At 26.0% G+C, this 21526-nt stretch overlaps 1 long non-coding RNA gene and 1 pseudogene across 2 annotated transcripts; one reads left to right on the top strand and one right to left on the bottom strand.

The window, feature by feature from the left end:
* Positions 1-2317: 2317 nt before the first annotated feature.
* Positions 2318-6841, bottom strand: LOC148554414 (uncharacterized). The gene is made up of 3 exons (XR_015885782.1): positions 6538-6841; positions 6225-6419; positions 2318-2444 (listed from the first exon to the last, which is right to left on the bottom strand). It is a non-coding gene; the product is annotated as an uncharacterized LOC148554414 (long non-coding RNA).
* A 9925-nt stretch (positions 6842-16766) lies between these two features.
* LOC107646205 (uncharacterized) lies at positions 16767-21223 on the top strand (annotated as a pseudogene). The gene is made up of 3 exons (XR_015886096.1): positions 16767-17115; positions 18241-20861; positions 20959-21223. The product of XR_015886096.1 is annotated as an uncharacterized LOC107646205 (transcript).
* The last annotated feature ends 303 nt before the right edge of the window (positions 21224-21526 follow it).

The raw sequence follows: 21526 nt of genomic DNA, 5'->3' as shown, positions 1-21526 counted from the left end.
AGTATAAAATTAATTAAAATAATAAATATTTGATATTTTTTATTATAAAATTGTTAAAACATAAATTTAGATGAGTTATGTAAATTGATTTTACTTTTTAAAATAATCCAAAATAAACTATAAATACTGTTTTTTAATTAGGGCCCTTTTAATTATCCAATAGTCTATCATAAAAATTAAATAGATATATAAGTATCTCATTTACATTTTAAATAAAATTGACTAAAAAAATTTAATACGTATCTCGTTTAGATCCTAAAAAAAATTAAATTAAATGTCCTTCTATGACTGTAAGAATTTTAATCAAGTTAGTATTGCTGCATCCATAGCACCATCATAAATAAAAAAAAATAAATTATTATTTATTAAAATTATATTAATTTATATATTTTATGAATTAAAATATTAATGCTTAAATCTTTTATATTAAAATTTATAATGATTAATCAAATTATTTAAGTTCAATTATTTTTTATGATAAAAAAATAAAACGATGACTCATATTACATTTGTACAAATAACAACGCTAAAAAAATTATATAAGATCAATAGTTTAGAGCTAAGTATTAATTTCTCGTAGAGCTTTTTTTTTGTTTTGTCGTACTTAGGATGTAAACAAGATATATATTAAATTTTTTTTAGTCAATTTTATTTAAATTTGTAAATGAAATATTTATATATCTATTTAATTTTCATGATAGATTATTGGATAATTAAAAAGACAGTATTTATAGTTTATTTTAGATTATTTTAAAAAGTAAAATCAATTTACGTAACTCATCTAAGTTTATGTTTTAACAATTTTATAATAAAAAATAAAAAATATTTATTATTTTAATTAATTTTATACTTATTATTATTATTATTATTATTATTATTATTATTATTATTATTATTATTATTATTATTATTATTTCAGACATTAGTAGACTTTTTAAATATTTTTTATATTATTTTATTTATTTTTTTATAATATAAATGGAATAAATAATATTACATTAATTAATAAATATTCTTATAATAATATATTTTGATAAATAAAATATTTAATTAATTTATTTAAAATATTTCTCAAAATTTTTATTATTATAATAAACTATTATAATAAAATTTTTATTATATTACTTTAATTTAATCTTTCTTTTCTCTTTTTCATTTAAAAAAAATAGTCTCCAATCAAAAATTAACACATAAGGACAACATAACATGTTGATTTTCTTGGTAAGCACCATAGAATCTCTCTTTTGTTAGTAGTTAGATAATTTAACGACTATTCCTATTTTATAGTTACAAATATAATTATACAAAATTGGATTTAATTTTTATAAAGAATTTAATTATTCTACTAGCTTTTATATCTTTTTTTTATTTTATTTTTACACTACTTTTAATTTCATAAAAAAGACCATTTTATTTTAAAAACGTTAATATTTAAAATTATATATCTATATTTATTATCTATTTTAGATGCAAAAATTTAACTAGGTTCTTTCTAAAAAAAAATTCTTTTCTCAGCCAATATTTTTATTTTCTTTTTTTTAAGAAACTCGTATGCCATTTTTTTTATTTCTTCGGTGGTTTCACAAAATTTTTTAGATTGTTGTTTCTCTTTCCTTCTTATTTTATCTCTTATTTGTTACACTATTATTTTTATTTGGTTTATTTATATTATTTATTTTTTATATATGACATTTTATTTAATATTAATATTATTTTCCAAAGTGAATGATAATTAATCATATAGATAAATATTTTTTGAAATGAATAATAATGAATTATGAGCATAATTATTTTTCAAAGCGAATGATAGTTAATTATATAAATAATTATTTTCTGAAATAAAGGATAAATAATCATATAAATAATTTTTTTAAGTGAACATATGGTAAGTGGAAATCTCTCAAGAAGAATTATGTATCACAATTGATCATTATTGCACTATTAAAAATACAATCTTTAGGCCAATAAGTAATAGCTCAAATGGCATAATCTCTCTGTACTCATCTAAGAGGTTGCGGGTTCGAATCTTCGTATCTTTAGTAAAAAAAAATACAATCTTTAATTCTCTACTAAATAAAAATAAAGATATATCTCATCTTATTAAAATAATACCTAAATATTTATAGAAGACACAATAAAAATACGAATTTATCTAAGGTTAAAAAATCATGACAGAAAATTTATATTAAAATAAGTCAACATTTAATTAAAAATATATTAATGCTTTATTTATTTATTTTTATTTAAATATCATGTAACCCATTATGTCTTCATCTCAACTCTTGTTTGTGTTGGATTCATATCAACTCTTTTTTGGGCACAATTCAAAAGGCCTAACTATGACACTAATGGAATTCTCTACAACAAAATCCCATTTTGAATGAAGCTATGCAGCCAGGTCAACCCAACCCTCTAGTGAGCCTTGCCAGCTTCCTAATAGCTTGCTGCTTCCAGGCCAAGAAGAAACACCACGTGTTCACAGCAGATACAATAAAAACAAAAATATGTAAATCTGTATGAAAATAGATCTGTATACTAGATGGATCTAGAGATGATATATAATAAAGAGAAAATTATTAAAAAGGACTATTAGAAAGATTTAATTATTAAAAAAGATTTTTAAAGTTAAAATTATTTAGAAAGATTAATTTTATAATATTTTAAAAAAGAGATTAAATTTTTTTTACGAAGAGATAAATATATTTTTAGATTATTTTTTATTTTTTTTAAATATATATTTTTTTAATTATCTATTATATTCAAATCTTTATTCTTCATTTATAATTCATAAAGATATTGTTACTGTCAATCACAAATCATAAGATACCTGAGAGTACTTGGGAATATACTAATGTTTTACTATATCGTATATAGAGTAATTGATAATGAGCATCAAATAAATCATTTAAAATTTGTGAAATTTGTTTTTAAAGATCTCTTTCTTCAATTATTCAAGGTTTAACCATTGAATCAAATGCAATAATTAGTGTTGATTTAATTAGTCTCTAACATAAAATATTTGTATACCTTTATGATAAACATCTGACTAGATAAGTTGATTGATTTTTCAATGCTGCATTTAGTATATCCTTGCAGAAACATTGTTATTGAGTAATATATTTTTTTAATTTATTTTTAAATTTTAATATTTTTAAATTCTTTAAAAACAAGCAAGTCTTGAAGGGTAATACAGGTTTTAACATAATACATTTTAAAAATATTGATGATTAATTTTAATTATTAATTTTAATTTGATGTATAAATAATATTTTTGTAAAATTATTCCTATGCTTTAGCTAAAACTTCAAGTTATCGGGATAGATAGTTCGCGAATTATAATAAAAGTGTTATAAGTAATAATTTGGGTTTGAGATGATAATCATGATATCAAATCGAAGCAATCCCATGTCATCGGCTTTGTTATGCATGTGTTATACTATTTATCCAAAAACTTTTTTCCCCGTACCAACAAGCACATCTAGTAGAAAAAATGGTTAAATGAAAAAGTGCTTTTATTGAAGGAGGCATTGAAGAAACCCTAAATTAAAAACCTCTAAGCGTATTTCATAAAAGTGATGCTATACAGGCTACAGCAAACACAACGACGCTTTTCTATGCGCCAAAGTTGAATTATTTTTTTCCATTATAATACAAAAAGATTTTGTGATATAATTTGAATTAATTTAAAAGATAAAATTTATTATATTTATTATATATGATCAAAATTAGATTTCTTTAATTAATAGCATCGTTGATGTGACATATTTTTAAAGATATTTTTTAATTTATTTTATTTGATTCATTTAAATAGGTTGATTAATTAATTATTAATTTAATCTAATTAAAATAAATATCAAATTATTTAATATTATATTTAATTATATTAATTATAACTAATTAATTATATTAATTATTTGATTTAACTGAAATAAATAAATTAATTTTATTTTAATTTATATTAAATTTTTGTCTCATGTATTTTAATTAATAATTTTTAAAAATGTTATTATTTTATTTATTTTTACTTTAACTGTACTTTTTTTTTTCATTTAATACAAAAAAGTTTAGTCACCAAAAAAAAGTTTTGCGATAGGATTTAAAAGATAAAATAAATATAATTTATTACTATTTGAATTAGATTTTTTTATCATTCAAAATTTAAATTAAAAAATTAAAAATAAATCCCCGGATAAGTTAGGGGGGGGGGGGATTTTGCAAATCCAGTACCAATTGTCTGATTCTCTGATTTCTAATCGTATCATCTATAACAATATATAATGAAAAAACATGTTTTGGTGTCCAAAACGTTTTTCTATTTTTATCTTTCTTAATAACCTACCCCACTCAGTGACGGATCTAAAAAAATTTGACAGTGAGAACAAATATATATAGTATGATAATAATTTTTATAATTATATTATAATATTGTAATTTGTAAAATATGATTATTTTTTAAATTATCTAACCAAGCAATTACTAAAGATAGTTTTATGTTTAAAATTTCAAAATTTTGGAGGATTTCAATAAATCTAATATCACAGCACCTAATGTATGATTTTAGAGGTAGATTTTTTATTTTTTCAACCAATCAAAAGGCTAAAATTACTATTCAATCTTATTTCAAACATGAAACTATTTACAAAAGTTGCCAATAACCTATATTAGTTTGTTATGGGGGCAAAATTAGTTTTGTACTGGAGCAACTAACTTATATTATCAAGAACTATTAAAAAATTTTCAAATTTTTACACTTCTTCAAGAATAAACCCGTCCCTAACCCCACGTCAGTTATCCGCATTACAATACTCTCACTGTCTACTTCATCTTCATTTACGTTCTCTCTTATTTTATAAATTCACGTAACTTCTATAATAATGATCTCTTTCTTCCCTTATTCTCTTTTACTTTACTAGAAAAACTTCCTTCGTTTTTCAGCCATCTTTTCATCATCTTTTCATGCATCTTTCTCACTTCATCTAATATATATTTTGTTTTTCGTCATTAAATAAAAGTGTAAAACTATATTTATATGTTTGTTCTGATTAATTACAGTTGACAGGATACCAATGAAAGTTAAGTTATATATTCCATTAATAAGTTTATGTAGTTAGTATATCATTTAATATGAATTATCTTTTACAATAAATTTTCATGTTAAGTTATATATCCCATTAATAAATTTATGTAGTTAGTATATCATTTAATATGAATTATCTTTTATAATAAATTTTCATGTTAATAACAAATTTATTCCATACTCAATAATAACATGGTCCAAGTAATAATAATTATTTAATTAATAATAATTATTTCTTAGGTTTTGATTTGATAAACTTTCTATAATTGTCCTAAATGATATTGTTATAGATATTATTATAATATCTTAATATACTTTAAATTAAATATCTATAACAATATATAAAGGAAATAGGAGAGTTTGGTGTCCAATTTTCACTTTTTCATCTTAATCTTATTGATAAATAGTGTTCAATATAATTGTTGTCTTAAAATTTGGGCAAAAATATAATTATTAGTTAATTTTTTTATTCTTTGTACAGTTACTTTTTTATTCTACACATAATTTCTACTCATGCTGTCTTTTTTGTTGTTCTATGGAGTACATGTAGTACTCTCTACCTATCTTTATTTCACTTAATTAAAAAAATAATGATAAATATGTGTATGGAGAATAGTAAAAAATAATGAAAATGAAAATAATTTTTTTTTTAAAAATAATGGAACAAAATATGATTTAACATATTGAATATAAAATTAAAAAAAATTAACAATTAAAATTATGCAAGAAAAAGAGTTCCTTAAAAATATGTGTAGTTAAATATTTTAGAGTTCCTTAATGTAAAATACCAAATCAGGATGTTATATACCAAATATTTAGAACATTATAAATAAGTATTATAAAATTAGGGCACAAATCAGGATGGATCATTGATGTAAAATTAACAAAATTAAAGAAATCATACAAAACCAACCCAAGAAAAAAAAAAAAAAAAAAAGCTTGAAAAGGATCAGATGTAAAATTAACAAAGTTAATAGGCCTTGAAGCATGAATGAGGGGATTTAGGTAGGAAAAATCATAACTGGGACAACAGTAATATTTAAGACAATATCACCATTAATTGCGAAAATTCAAGCATACAGAGAAGCACTCATACTCATTAAGAATCTTCAGATACCCAATTGCATAATTGAAACTAACAGCTTACCTCTGGTTCAGGCAATCAAGGCTAGAACGCCTATAGCGAAAACAGATGCTATCATTCGAGATATTCTCCAACTACTGGAAGAGGCTCCAGATGTGGAAGTTATCTGGATTTCAAGGGATGGCAACAAATTAGCTCACCAACTGGCAGCGATGGCAGTGGGGAATAATCTTGAGAGACAATGGACAATGAACCCATCTACTCAATTAAGGAATACAATCAGATCAGAAGCAAGTCTCGCAACAATTCAGCATATTCAAAATATACAGAATCAAGTAATACAGAATCCAGCCAATAACAATTTCGATTCAATCACCTATCAAGAATTGCATCAAGAATGGCAGATTGAAGAAACGTTACTTGGAGGGGTGGAAACGGAAACCCGAGACAAGCCATCAGCGATAATCAAGGAGCAACATCGCCTCATAGCAATGCACCTACCCACCAACAAAAGCCACAAGATAGTCTCTGATAGAGCAGATAAGGACATAGGAGGAGGCGAAGTCGACCGGGCAGAGATTCAAAAGGAGGTATACTGGAGAGTGGGTAGCGATCTTCAACCCAAGAATCCGACGGAGGTTGCATGGCAGATCCGATTGAAGGGTATGGATAGAGGAGCAGCGCGAAACGGGATTGGGAGGGAGGCAAGGGAGGCATGTAGATATTTATATTTTTTGTATTTATTTATTTTATATTTTTTTAGAACAAAAAACTTCCGCCTTTGTATATATATATATATATTAAATAATTATAATAATATAATAACATTAGAATCAGATACAATATTAAATTTATTACATTAAAATTGAAAAATTATATGTTTTATTTTTTAATTTAATAAAATATATTTTTAATAAATTATATATGATAAAAAATATTTTACAAAAGATATTTATACACCAATTTTTTGTATATATAACAAATATTTTGCAAAAATATTTATACACTAATTTTTTGTATATATATATAAAAGTCTGGTCAAATTAGAGAATAAAAAATTTAACTAAAAAAATATTTAAAAATAATAAAAAATAAAAAATAATCTTATTATAAATATATAATTATAAATATTATATATATAAAAATATAAATATTAAATTTAAAAAATAATTTTAAATTATTATCTTTTTAATATTACCACAAAATAAATATGAATAAAAAAGATTAAATGAGAGAGTCATAAGGTGGCATATATATATTAGAGAATTTAAAAAATAAAAGAATATATATCAATCTTATATTAGTCACGGTTACATACACACATATGATACATATACGTAGTTGATACATATTATTTATTCAGTTTTTCTAAAAAAATTTAAAAAAATAATATTTTCATGTATTATATAAAAGAATTTAAATAAATTATATTTTTACAAATATTTGATAAAAAATTATATTATATAATAATATTTTTAACAAAAGTAGTTACTTAATAGACTAAATTCTTATTTTGGTCTCTGAGATTCACGCAATTATCTATTTCAGTTTCCGAGATTCAAAATTACTTATAGTGATCCTTTATATTTAAGTTCGGGCACTAATTTGTCATAGAAATATGTTAAAAGTATTGAGATTGCTACCATAATTAGTCAGCAACATAATAGCCTATACTCTTAAACCTTGTTTAGATTTTTTTTATAATAATACATTTACCCATTACGTGCAGAGAAATGCAAAGTCACCAACAAATTGCTTTAGATTCATAAGAAATCTATGCCAATTCAAAAATATCATCACTACATGATTTTTTTTTAATCTTCAATTCACTTTTTTTTTTTAAAACCAATATAATCTTCTATTTCATTTACCTAACATTTTTTATTATTAAAATTTCTTTTAGCACAATAATTAAACATGGATAAAGAATAAAGTTTAATTAATAGTTTTTACTTCTTTTTTGTAAATTGAATCCCCATTCAAAAACCAATCTGCTTTTCTATTTCATTTACCTTGCAATTTGAGAAACACATTTTAGGTATGGCTTTTAGATATAGCTTCTCCAAGGTTAAAATTTATTTTGTATTATAATTATGCATGGTTAAAGAATGAAGTTTAATTAATAGTTTTTGTCCTTTGTAACCATTCTATAACCCGCGTTAACTATTTTGAGTAGTCTTTTCAAGCATCACATACAGTAACGGATCTAGAAAATTTTAGAAATATAGGCAAAATAATATAGTAAAATAATAAAAAAAATTAACATTAATATATTTAGATATTTAAATCTTGAAATATATTATTTAATCAAATTTCTAATAAATAAATGTAATTAATATATCTAAAAGTATAGTAATTTAAAAGTATTTTTTTATTTCAATATTTTGGTAATATTATATGAGTAATACATTTATTTTTTTTTAACAAAATAATATATTTTTTCTATTAAACAAATGTTAAATAATTTTTCGATATTTAGTCGCAAAGTTGATATTTTATAATATTATAGTAAAAAAAATTTTTTTAACGAAAACAATATTAAACATTTATTAAAGACTAACAGAGTAATTAAACATTTATTAAACTGTGTTCAACGGAGTGTTTCCTCCCTCCAACTTAACTGCACCATACGAATGTTTTCCAAATTTACTTAAAAGATAAAATTGATCAAGGATTCACGTATATTAATAATAATAGTGATCCACATATTTTCACATGATTATGATTTTTCTTGAGCTATAACTCAATATAATAGAAAATGAAAATCAATGATGAAATGTAGTTATATTAACATGTTCAAAGAAAAGGGGTGTGATTCAGAAAAGAGATAACATCGAAGACAATTAGCCAAACAGAATGCAATCCAATCATGATATAAAGTTATGTGTAAGACACTGACATTTCCAAATCACATAATTGCTTTAGCCGAACCTATTTATAATTTCCTCATAATCCAGGAATGCCAATCATACGAAAGCAAAACCCATTAATTAAATAGATATAGCTTCATATGAAATGATATTAAAATAGAGATCAAAGCAAACAAAATGTATTTTTAATAAATTATATATGATAAAAAATATTTTGCAAAAGATATTTATACACCAATTTTTCGTATATATATATAAAAGTTTAGTCGAATTAGAGAATAAAAATTTTAGATAAAAAATTAGGAAATATTTGAAAATAATAAAAAATAAAAAATAATCTTATTATAAATATATAATTATAAATATTATATATATAAAATTATAAATATTAAATTTAAAAAATAATTTTAAATTATTATCTTTTTAATATTACCACAAAATAAATATGAATAAAAAAGATCAAATGAGAGAGTTATAAGGTGTCATATATATATTAGAGAATTTAAAAAATAAAAAATATATATCAATCTTATATTAGTCACAGTTACATACACACATATGATACATATATGTAGTTGATACATATTATTTATTCAGTTTTTCTAAAAAAAAATTTAAAAAATAATATTTTCATGTATTATATAAAAGATTTTAAATAAATTATATTTTTTAAAATATTTGATAAAAAATTATATTATATAATAATATTTTTAACAAAAGTAGTTACTTAATAGACTAAATTCCTATTTTGGTATGAGAAATTCATGCAATTACCTATTTCAGTCTCGAGATTCAAAATTACTTTATAGTGGTCCTTTAAATTCAAATTCGGACACCAATTTAGTCCATCGACCCATTCCGATGATAACTCAGCAAACAGAGTACTAAAGTGGCACGCTTCCTACCACGTGGACGCTGCAATGGCTAACTGACATGACAAGATTTGTATTTTGGATCCAATTTGGTCTATGAAACCTAACTTCTGCGCCATCCTCCTTTTTTTTTTATGACTATTCATGCGATAAATATAAAAAGTAGGGTTAACCACCAAAAATGTCCTCGAATTATTTAAATGCGGACAAAAATACACTCAAATTTTACTATTTGACAAAAATGTATTGAAATAATTTAAAAACACAACAAAAATATCCAACAGTAAATATATATTTTAAAAAAAATATTTTAGAGATTAAATTTTGATATAATTTTTTGTAAGCATGAATAAAAAAAATATATTATTATACTTAAAATTTGGTGATTTTTCGTTAAATATATATTTTTTTATAATTTTTTTATTAACAACCAATAATACTTTTAAAAAAATCACAAAATAATATATACTTAACAAAAAACTACTAAATATTAAAAATAATAATATTTTATTTTTCTAATCATGCTTGCAAAAAATTACAGTAAAATTCAATTTTTAATATATTTTTTGAGAAATACATATTTAATGTTAGTTTTTTTGCAAAATTATCTAATATTAAATATGTATTTCTCACAAAAATACATTAAAGATTGAATTTTGATATAATTTTTTGTAAGCATGATTAAAAAATAAGATATTATTATCTTTAAAATTTAGTGATTTTTCGTTAAGTATATATTTTTTTATAATTTTTTTATTAACAACTAATAATCCTTTTAAAAAATCACAAAAAAATATATATTTAAAAAAATATATTTAAAAAAAATACCAAATTTTAAGGTAACTTGATGTCGGTTGGCAAATAAAAGATTACTTAAAAATAAAATTTATTAAAGGTTTAATTACTCTATTGGTCCCTATAGTTTCACGAAATTTTCAATTAGATCCCTATACTTTTTTTTCTTTTAATCGGGTCTCTGCACCAAATTTTTTTCTTCAATTAAATCCTCTTAGTAGTAATTGGCTTAATTGTATAAAGACCCAACTAAAAAAAAAATTGGTGCAGGAATTCAAATAAAAGGAAAAAAAAAATATAGGGACTTAATTGAAAAAAAAATTGGTGCAGGGACCCAATAAAAAGAAAAAAAAGTATTGAGACCTAATTGAAAATTTCGCGAAATTATAAGGACCAATAGAGTAATTAAACCTTTATTAAACTATGTGCAACAGAGTGTTTCCTCCCTCCAACTTAACTGCACCATATGAATGTTTTCCAAATTTACTTAAAAAGATAAAATTGATCAAGAATTCACGTGTATTAATAATAATAGTGATCCACATATTTTCACATGATTATGATTTTTCTTGAGCTATAACTCAGTATAATAGAAAATGAAAATCAACGAAGAAATGTAGTTATATTAACATGTTCAAAGAAATGGGGTCTGATCCAGAAAAGAGATAACATCGAAGACAATTAGCCAAACAGATTGCAATCGAATCATGATATAAAGTTATGTGTAAGACACTGACATTTCCAAATCACATAATTGCTTTAGCTGAACCTATTTATAATTTCCTCATAATTCAGGAATGCCAATCAAACGAAAGCAAAACCCATTAATTAAATAGGTATAGCTTCATATGAAATGATATTAAAATAGAGATCAAAACAAACAAATGTATAATAATTTTATTTTTTATGAAATAAAATTATAATATTAAATATAAATATAACAATAAAAAAATTTGTATTAATAAATTTAATTGAAAAAAAAATATATATTCACGTAAAAAGTAAAAAACAAACACAGTATTAAAAAATCATAGTTTACATATTAAGTGGCAACAATAACAGCTAAAAGAATATCTAAAAAAGAGCAAACTGATGAGCACACAAAGGGGACAGAGTCCGACGGGAGGGGCTGACGCTACTGAAGGGGAGGAGCGCGGTGGAACAAAGATAATATATATTAACTATAATCACAAATTAAGCTATCTTAAATTAAATAATTTATATAATGATAATCTTATTTATTGTTATAAATACTGAAGTAAATAAATCATTATTATTTTTTATTTGGAATTAAATGAGAATAAAATTAGAAATATTATTTTATTTAAATTTTAGAATTTAATAGATACAATACTCAAATATAAATAGTGACTTAGTTTTGATCCCAACATATCAAAATTGCCTCTATAATTCTTTTTTCATAAGAGTTACGATTAAGTCTCCTCAAAAAAAAATTCTGGTTAAGAAAAATCATAATTACAAGAGTCAAACTCTCTCAATCATGCTCTCGAATTAAAGTATGTATTCAACTTTTTTGTATAATAATTTAATATGGATAAGAATGAAGATTTTTATAATTTCAACGGTATACTTAGTTAAAAATATTTACTTAAATTGACAAAAGATTTTTAACTTGATTTTTTTTTTAATTTTAACATGAAGTATGGTAATTTCAATCATAGTTGTGAGAAGGATCGAACTAGCCAGTTGGACTAGAAATTGAAAAATTAATTACTAAGTTGATTCGATTGAAGTATCTGACCGGACAAAAAAAAATTATAGAAATTGATTTGAACCGGCTAATTCGAATTTTTTAAGAAAATCACCCTCGCGTCAAAACGAGGTTTTGGAAGTTTTAAAAAGAAAAAAAAATCCTAATTGCTCGAAGGCCCCTAACTCTCTCAAACTCACTCAGCCTCTATACCAAAGGCCCTCTCTCAGTCTCTCACGCTCACAAGAAAACCACCAGCCACCCCAACTGCACGGTTGCTGTCACGTTTGCCGGCTCCTCTGCCTTGTCTCGCATGCTCTCACCGCGTCTCCGTCACTGCGTCGTCGCCCTCCGTCTGTGACTCGCCTAGTCTGCGTCGTCGTCCTCTGTCTGTGGTTCGCCTGGTCTGCGTCTCGCCCGTGCGTCTCTCATCTTCGTCGTCGCGCCCTTGTTCGGGCGTAGCTCACCGTTGCTGCTGCCTTGCCCTTGCTACTCTCTGCTTTGCCAAATTTTTATATGTTGTTTTTATCGTAAAGTAAGAACATATCAAAATTAGCTTAAAATGAACAACAAATTATTAAACAATTTTAATGTACAAATTTTTCTAATAAATAATAAATAATTAAAAATCATTAATATTTATTTAATACAACATATGCTAATACTAAAAATATTTCTAAAAATATATATTCATAAAAATAGATATAATATGATTACAAATATAACATAAATAAATATGTTAAATAAAAAGTTAAACCAATATGTTTATCAATGCCTTTATTAAATTTTATAAATTGGAGAATAAGTATGTATTTGGTTGTTTGGTGATCATATAGATAATTGAATAATTGAGTTGTAAATTGATCTCCAGCACCTTATTTTTTCTCATTTATAAATAAAAGCAAGAATAAGTAAAATAAATAGTAATATATAATAAAAAAGATAACATATTTTGCATATGCATAGATAATTGTTACAAACAAAATCTTATTGTGGAATATTAAAATTTCACGTACTCCAAATCATGAAGATAACCACAATGTAATTGTCACTTCTTCCTATTTTTAATCATGATATATAAGCTCTTTTTTTTCGATCAAGAGTCCAATAACATCTAATTTAAAAAAAAATTAAAAGTATCAAATTAAGGACAAATAAATGAATAATATAATAAATTACTTATAAATTAAAGAAATTTTACCAATTTATTTTATATTAAATGGTAAAACTAATAATATATTAATAAAATGATATACCTTTAAAAAAGTCGCAATACAATTTTAAACATTTGCATAATTTATAACCACTAATATTTATTTAATACACCATATGCTAATACTAAGAGTATTTTCTAAAAAGATATATTCGTAAAAATAGATATAATATGATTATAAATAGAACATAAACAAATATGTTAAATAAAAGGTAAACCAATATGTTTACCAATGCCTTTGTTAAATTTTGCAAATTGGAGAATAAGTATGTATTCGATTATTTGGTGATTATGTAGATAATTGAACAATTGGGTTGTAAATTGATCTCACAGTATGCACCTTATTTTTTCTTATTTCTAAATAAAAGTAAGAATTAAGAGAAATAAGTAGTAATATATAATAAAAAAGATAAAATATTTTGCATATATATAGATAATTGTTACAAAATAAAATCTCATTGTAAAATATTAAAATTTCATATACTCCAAATCATGAAGATCAACCACAATGTAGTGGTCACTTCTTCCTATTTTTAATCATGATATAAGCTCTTCTTTTTCAGTTAAGAGTCCAATAACATCTAATTAAAAAAAAATAAAAGTATTAAATTAAGGACAAATAAATAAATAACATAATAAATTACTTATAAATTAAAAAAATTTTACCAATTTATTTTATATTAAAGGATATACCTTTAAAAAAGTCATAATACAATTTTAAACATTTGCATAAATAAACTATTAAAATTTATATTATCGATAAAATGATGCTGTTATATCATTTTTTGGCAAAAATTAAAATAAAAAATAATTTTGTGTAGATTAATACAAATTAATTACGTACCAAATAAGTTAGATTGTTCATTTGTTTGTTTCAATATATCAGCATGAGCAAAAAAATTAAAATGATTGTCAAAAATTTTACGATCATCAACCATATTTATTATACGTGACTCCTTCTTAAAAGTTATTCTACACACGTGTGCAGTCATAAGATAAATTCCGCTTGATTCCTCAATCACAAAATCTGAGAAGATGTAGACCTTCCACTCAATCAGTTCATTCTCAAATATCTTTGCCAAATAATTCTTGATTGAACAATAAATTTTATCACACTGTAAAATAAATTAAATATAAAAACTATTAGCACTTATAAAACTATTAAATGGCAGTGTCTTTGATTGTAAGGATTTACTTATCAAATAAATTTAAAATATGAACAAAAAAATTTATAAATTGAACCTAGCATCACTTAAAGAATTATGAAAAATAATCAACTAACTTTAACATCCATTATAACCATTTCTATGTAAGCCGTCATGCCCTTGTCAAATTTGGATGAGACTTTCCATAACCTTATAATTCTTGCCTTTATTTTCTAAATTTTTTCATCACATAATCTACCATAGGTAACACTATTGATAGAATCGTAGCTAGTAGCCATTAAGTATGAAAAATAAAAAATAAAAAAAGAACAATGTCCAAATTATGAATTCTCTAAATGATAAATAATTGTAAAAATTCACTATTACTTATTATATATATATATACACACACATGAATTATACACAGTAATAATTAGCCAATATTTTTAATAGAGATACTTGTCACAATTAGGTAAAATTATGTCATTATATTTTATTAACCTTTATGATTAATTCAATGGAGATACTTGCTCAGTATATATGTTATCTACATTAATTATACGCCAATATTTTTAGGAAAGAGCTAAAAGAGGAGAAATATAAATATATATAATATTATTGTTATATAGAAAACAGATATAAATTGTTACATTCTTTTTTATTATATTATACAACTTAAAATTATAGTATCATGTTACCATTAATGGTAGATACTTGTTATAATTATATTAAATTTAATTATGACTCTAAATAAATAAAATATATAATAATCAATATTTTTTTATATTCAATATTTATTGTAAATATAAAAAGTAAAACAATTAATGAATAAAAATAAGAGTAAAAAATAAAATATATTAATTAAAATTTAATTTGTTAAATAATTAATCTTATGTCTATACAATATAATTTCACAAAAATATTATGAATCACAACTTTTTTATACCAAAACAAATACTATATATAATTTTTAGTAATATAAAAATAATTATAAAAATTAATTATTGATATTAATCTCAATTACAATTTATCATTGATTATCTTTTTAAAATATGTTTTAATTTTTAAAATACAATACATATACAGTCTGGACTTTTTCTATTATTATTATTATTATTTTCCACACAATCGCACGAAACAAATTCGCACCAAATATTTAATATACCTTCCCTTTAGCCCCCAATAAGAATTGAAAAATTAGGGCACAAATTAGGATGTTTCCTTACTAAAAATGATCATTGATGTAAAATTAACAAAGTTAAAAGAATCATACAAAATCAACTCAAATTTAAATAATTTATATAATGATAATTTTATTTATTGTTATAAATAATGAATTAAATAAATTATTTTTAATTTTTATTTAAAATTAAATAAAAATAAAATCGGAGATACTATTTTATTTGAAACAGATGTCATACTCAAATATAAATAGTGATCTTAGGATTTTGATTCCAACATATCAAAATTGCTTCTGTAACTCTTTTTTCATAAGAGTTACGATTCAGTCCCATCAAAAAGTTTTGATTGAGGAAGATCAAAGAATTACAAGAACCAAATTCTCTTGTTGTCGAATTAAAGTATGTATTCAACTTTTTTTTTTCAATGATTTAATATGGATGAAATTGAGAATTCTTAAAATTCCAAACATAGTTCCTTAGTAAAAAATATTTACCTAAATTGACAAAAGGTTTTTAACATGAATTTTTTTTTTTAGTAATTTTAACATGAAATATGGTAATTTCAATCACAGTTGTTAGAAGGATAGAACTAACCTGTTGGACTGGAAAATTGAAAAACCAGTTACTAAGCCGATTAAATTTAGGTATCTGACTGGACAAAAAAAACGGTAGAAACTGATTTGAACCGGCCGGTTTGGATTCGTTAAAAAAATCACCCCCGCGCCAAAAAGAGATTTTGGAAGTTTTAAAAAGAAAAAAAAAATAAATAAAAAACCTAATTGCTGGAAGGCCCCCTAACTCTCTCAAACTCACAAGCCTCCATACCAAAGGCCCTCTCTCAGTCTCACACTCACAAGAAAACTACCGGCCACCCCAACTGCACGGTTGCTGCCACGTTTTGCCGGCTCCTCTGCCTCGTCTCCCCGGCTCTCACCACGTCTCCGTCAATGCCACGTCGCCCTCCGTCAGTGGCTCGCCTGGTCTGCGTCATCGCCCTCTGTCTGTGGTTCACCTGGTCTGCGTCTCTCGTCCTCGTCGTCGCGCCCTCGTCCGGGCGTAGCTCACCGTCGCTGCTGCCTCGCCCTCGCTAGTCTCTGCTTCGCTTTGCTTGGACAGCTTGGTTCCTCTCTTCTTTGCCCGCGTTCTGCATCAGATTCAGCCGGTCAGGTATGTTTTTTTATTTTAGTTGTTCAAAAATGTTGTTGGTTACCTATACTTTTCCTTATACTTATTGATTATAAATTATTGATTTTTGGCAGTGTAATATATAGGTTTAATGGTGGATTGCTGTTTTTTCTTTTACTGATTTGGTGTTTATTATTGTTTTTGTTGCTGTGCTATGTTGTTGGGTTGCTGTGAATTTATAATTTATATTGTTGGATAGGGATAGGTTGATTAGGTTATGTGAATTTAGGATAATTGCTGATTTATATTGTTGCTGTTTCATATTGTTTTAGGATGGTTTCGTCAAATACATCATTAGAAACACCATTGGATATAGTTCATAGATTGTTATTCTTATTGTGTCAAATTAAGATGCTATTGTATTAGTATTGATTAATTTTATGTCTTTTTATTAGTTATTTTTAGATTTTGAGACCTGATTTTCTTAAAATATTAGTAAAGATATGTATTTTATATTTTGATTCTAGGTTTTTGATTATTTTATATTGTTTATTTAGGTGGAACCAATTCTAGCGGTTCAACTAGTGATTCATTAGTTGAACCAATATGCTGCTCTGCTTTCTCTTTTTTGCTACTTAGCTTTTAGCTGATAATGATGTGCGGTTGCTTCTGCTTAGCTGAATCCTTGCAGTGCATTATTGAATTGTAGCTGCTATAAGTGTTGTGGTTGCTTCTAATTTAGTTATCTATTGTTGCTGCTGCTGCTGATAGTTTTTATTTATACCAATTCCTATGAATCTGAACTTGTTCTAAAGGTTAAACTATGTATGCTTGTTAAAGAAAATTGGATTAGGCATTGATAATAGAGCCAAGAAGTAGTATATTTGGAACATTAGGCAAGAAAAGAAACAAAAAATCATTGGATTATTTTGCATTAGCTTATTTTCAGCACAAGATTTTGTATTGTATGATTATCATTGAAGCACGTTTTCTGTTGTAAAGCCAAAAATTGAGGTTGTACAAAATTTTGATTCATTCTATAGATGGTATTATGGCAATTGAGTATGATCAAGTTTTGCTGTTAGATTGTTGTATTAGAACTAATACTACATACCAGAATATCTTTAACTTGCAGTCTGCAATTTGATATTTATTTCTTCTTGCCAGGTTTGATGTCTAGTGTCTAGTCCAGTTTTCGGAAGCTTGATTTCCCTAACCAGTTACTCTAAATACCTGGTGCTTTGTCTCTCTCTCTCTCTGCCACAGTTTTTGTTGTCAGAACAAAACGGAGTTTTGTTGTTGGTGTTGCTCAATATTAATCTTCGATGTCGCTTGGCTTCAAGTTCCCCATCACCAAGTTCACTCACAGCTTCAAGTTCAAATTCAAGTTTGCTTCAACTGCTGCACTTGCACACTTCAATGTTTCACACACCGATTTCAGTGAAAGCGAGGATTCTTCTTCGTCATCATCTTATTGTAGCAGCAATAATATCACCAACGACAACATGAAAGAAGAAAGTTTTCACATTGTGAAAAGTTTGCATAACGATCCTTCTCTTGCATTTTCATTCTTCACTCAACTGGAGCAACAACAATTTGTGGGGTTCCCTGAGAACATTTCAACCTATGCAGCAATCATCAGGATTTTCTGCTACTGGGGCTTGAATAGAAGGTTGAATTCCGTGTTTCTTGATCTTATTGCAGTCTAAACAGCACCCTTCATTTGAAATCCATGACTTGTTTGAGTTACTATTGGATGATGGTGGTGTTAATGGTGGGAATCACAATTACATGCTTAGAGCGATTGATGCGTATGTTAAAGCTTGTACTGTTCTTAAAATGTTTGACGAGGCCATTTATTTCTTGTTCCGAACTAGGAGGCGCGGTGTTGTGCCGAATATCCTTATTTGTAACTTTCTTATAAATAGGATGGTTGAGGATGGTAAGGTTGATATGGCGTTGGCAATTTATATGCAACTCAAGAGACTGGGTTTGTGTCCTAACCATTACACTTATGCTATTGTGATAAAGGCATTCTGTAAGAAGTGTGAACTGGAAGAGGCATTTCATGTGTTCAAGGAGATGGAAGAAGCCGGGGTAAGGCCTAATTCGTATTGTTACACGGCTTATATTGAGGGGCTTTGCAACAATATGATGTCCGATTCGGGATATGAAGTCCTCCAAGCATGTAGAAGGGTGAATGTCCCTGTAGACCCTTATGCTTACATAGTCGTTGTCTGGGGATTTTGCCGTGAGATGAAGTTTGATGAAGCCGAGAGAGTGTTTTTAGATATGGAAGAGAAGGGGCTGGTTTGTCAGGATGTTTTTTCAGCATTGATCTATGGGTACTGTAAAAGTCATAATTTGCAAAAAGCTTTAGTCCTACATGAAGACATGCAATCAAGAGGTATAAAAACGAATTGTGTGATTGTTAGCTACATCCTTCAGTGCATCTTGAGATGGGCTATACTAGCCAGGTGGATGTGATGTTCAAAGAATCGAAGGAATCAGGCATATTTCTTGATGAGGTGGCCTACAACATTGTATTCAGCGCTTTGTGTAAGTTGGAGAAAGTGGACGATGCAGTGGACATGGTGGAAGACATGAAAGCTAAGCGTATGGTTTTAGATATTAAGCACTATACAACCCTTATAAATGGATACTTCCTTCAGGGTAAAGTTGATGAAGCCTCTGCTATGTTCAAAGAAATGGAAAAGAGAGGTTTGAAGCCTGATATTGTCACATATAATGTAATTGCCGCTGGTTTGTCTAGAAATGGCTTGGCTGGGGTAGTAATTCAGCTTTTGAAGAATATGGAGACTCAAGGTGTGAAGCCAAACTCCATTACACACAAGATGATCATTGAAGGTTTATGTTCAGCAGAGAAGGTGTGGAAGCCGAGAAATATTTTAACCGCTTGGAAGATAAGAGCATTGAAGTCTATTTCGCCATGGTGAATGGCTATTGTGAAGCAAACCTTATCAAAAAATCCTATGACCTATTCCTTGATCTGTCAAACCAAGGAAATATTTCTAAAGATTCCTGTTTTAAGTTACTTGATAAACTCTGCAAGGCAGATGACATCCGCGAAGCTATTATGCTGCTAGACACAGTGATGCCTCTTAACGAGGGACTTAGCAAAATAATGTATTCTAAAGCAATAGCTGCTATGTACCAAGATGGGAAATTGGAATATGCTCGTTCTTTGTTTCACTTATTCATCAAGAAAGGATTTACGCCTGATTTAATAACTTACACAATTATGATAAATACATATTGTAGGATGAACAACTTGCAAAAGGCCCATGAACTCTTTGAGGATATGAAGAGAGAAGGGATAAAACCTGATTTCGTTACGTATACAGTTCTACTTGATGGGAACTTGAAAGCAAATTTAAAAAGGCATTCCTTGTCTCCAAATTTAAAAAGAACATGGGACATTTTGGGAGAGATGCAGCAGATGGAAATAACTCCAGATGTTGTTACTTACACTGTTTTGATTGATAGTAAAATAAGGGCGGCTAAATTTAAAGATGCTGTTCGCCTCTTCGATGAAATGGTTGACAGAGGATTACAACCAGATACTGTAACATATAGTGCTATGGAGAAAGCTGATCCACTGTTTAAGGAAATGTCTTCCAAAGGAATGACACCAGACTCTAATCTCATCTCGGCTTTTGAACGTGTGAAAGCTAGAAAGGTTCAATTTCAAAAGTAATCAATCAGTATAGACGGTTTGAGTTTGGGTTTGTCCGAAGTCTTAAAGTATATCAAGTAAATACCCAAAGGTGAAGTACAGTCCAATATGCTGTTAAGTAATTTGTGAAGACTTACTGAATTATAGTTGTTTGATTATTGACCAAGAGATTGTGTTTGCTTATACAGGTTGGAAAGAGAAAAGCCTTGTGATTTGATTACTAGGAAGTTGTTGTAAATAGGTATGGATCTGCTGTATATGAGTTAGAATGACATGTAATTATGAAACAATTGACAGTGTTTTGTGCAGTACATCCTTCACGGAAAATTCTTAAGAAAGTTGCAGTCAAAGTTGAATCAGGTGAAGACTGATGCAGATGTGTTTCTTCAGGTAATTGATTAGTCTACTTTTCATTTGGGAGACCAAGGTTTCTCCTTTAATAACCGAAACTACAGTGACCACAGAATTTTGTACTACTTTTTTACAATAAATTGACTATGGACTTTCCTCCATAAGTAGAGAGGCTGTTTTGATATTTGAACTTGTGATCTAGCAAAAACTTTACCACTCCACCCAGGATTATTGGAAAGTATTAGGAATATATAAATCTTAAAGAAAAAAGAAAAAAAAATTGCATTTAACTTGTTTAGTCCTTGGCAACTTTCATCTACACTTCTAAAATTTTTATGTTTACCTCAAGAAGTTGTTTGGCCCCCTTGTATCTGCTGCTATTATTAAGTGTAAAGCCAAAGTTGT

Source organism: Arachis ipaensis, chromosome B6, assembly GCF_059453495.1.
Source record: "Arachis ipaensis isolate K30076 ecotype BB chromosome B6, ASM5945349v1, whole genome shotgun sequence".
Classification (NCBI taxonomy): domain Eukaryota; kingdom Viridiplantae; phylum Streptophyta; class Magnoliopsida; order Fabales; family Fabaceae; genus Arachis; species Arachis ipaensis.
The sequence above is the reverse complement of the archived record's forward strand: the minus strand, read 5'-3'. Positions and strand labels throughout refer to the sequence as shown.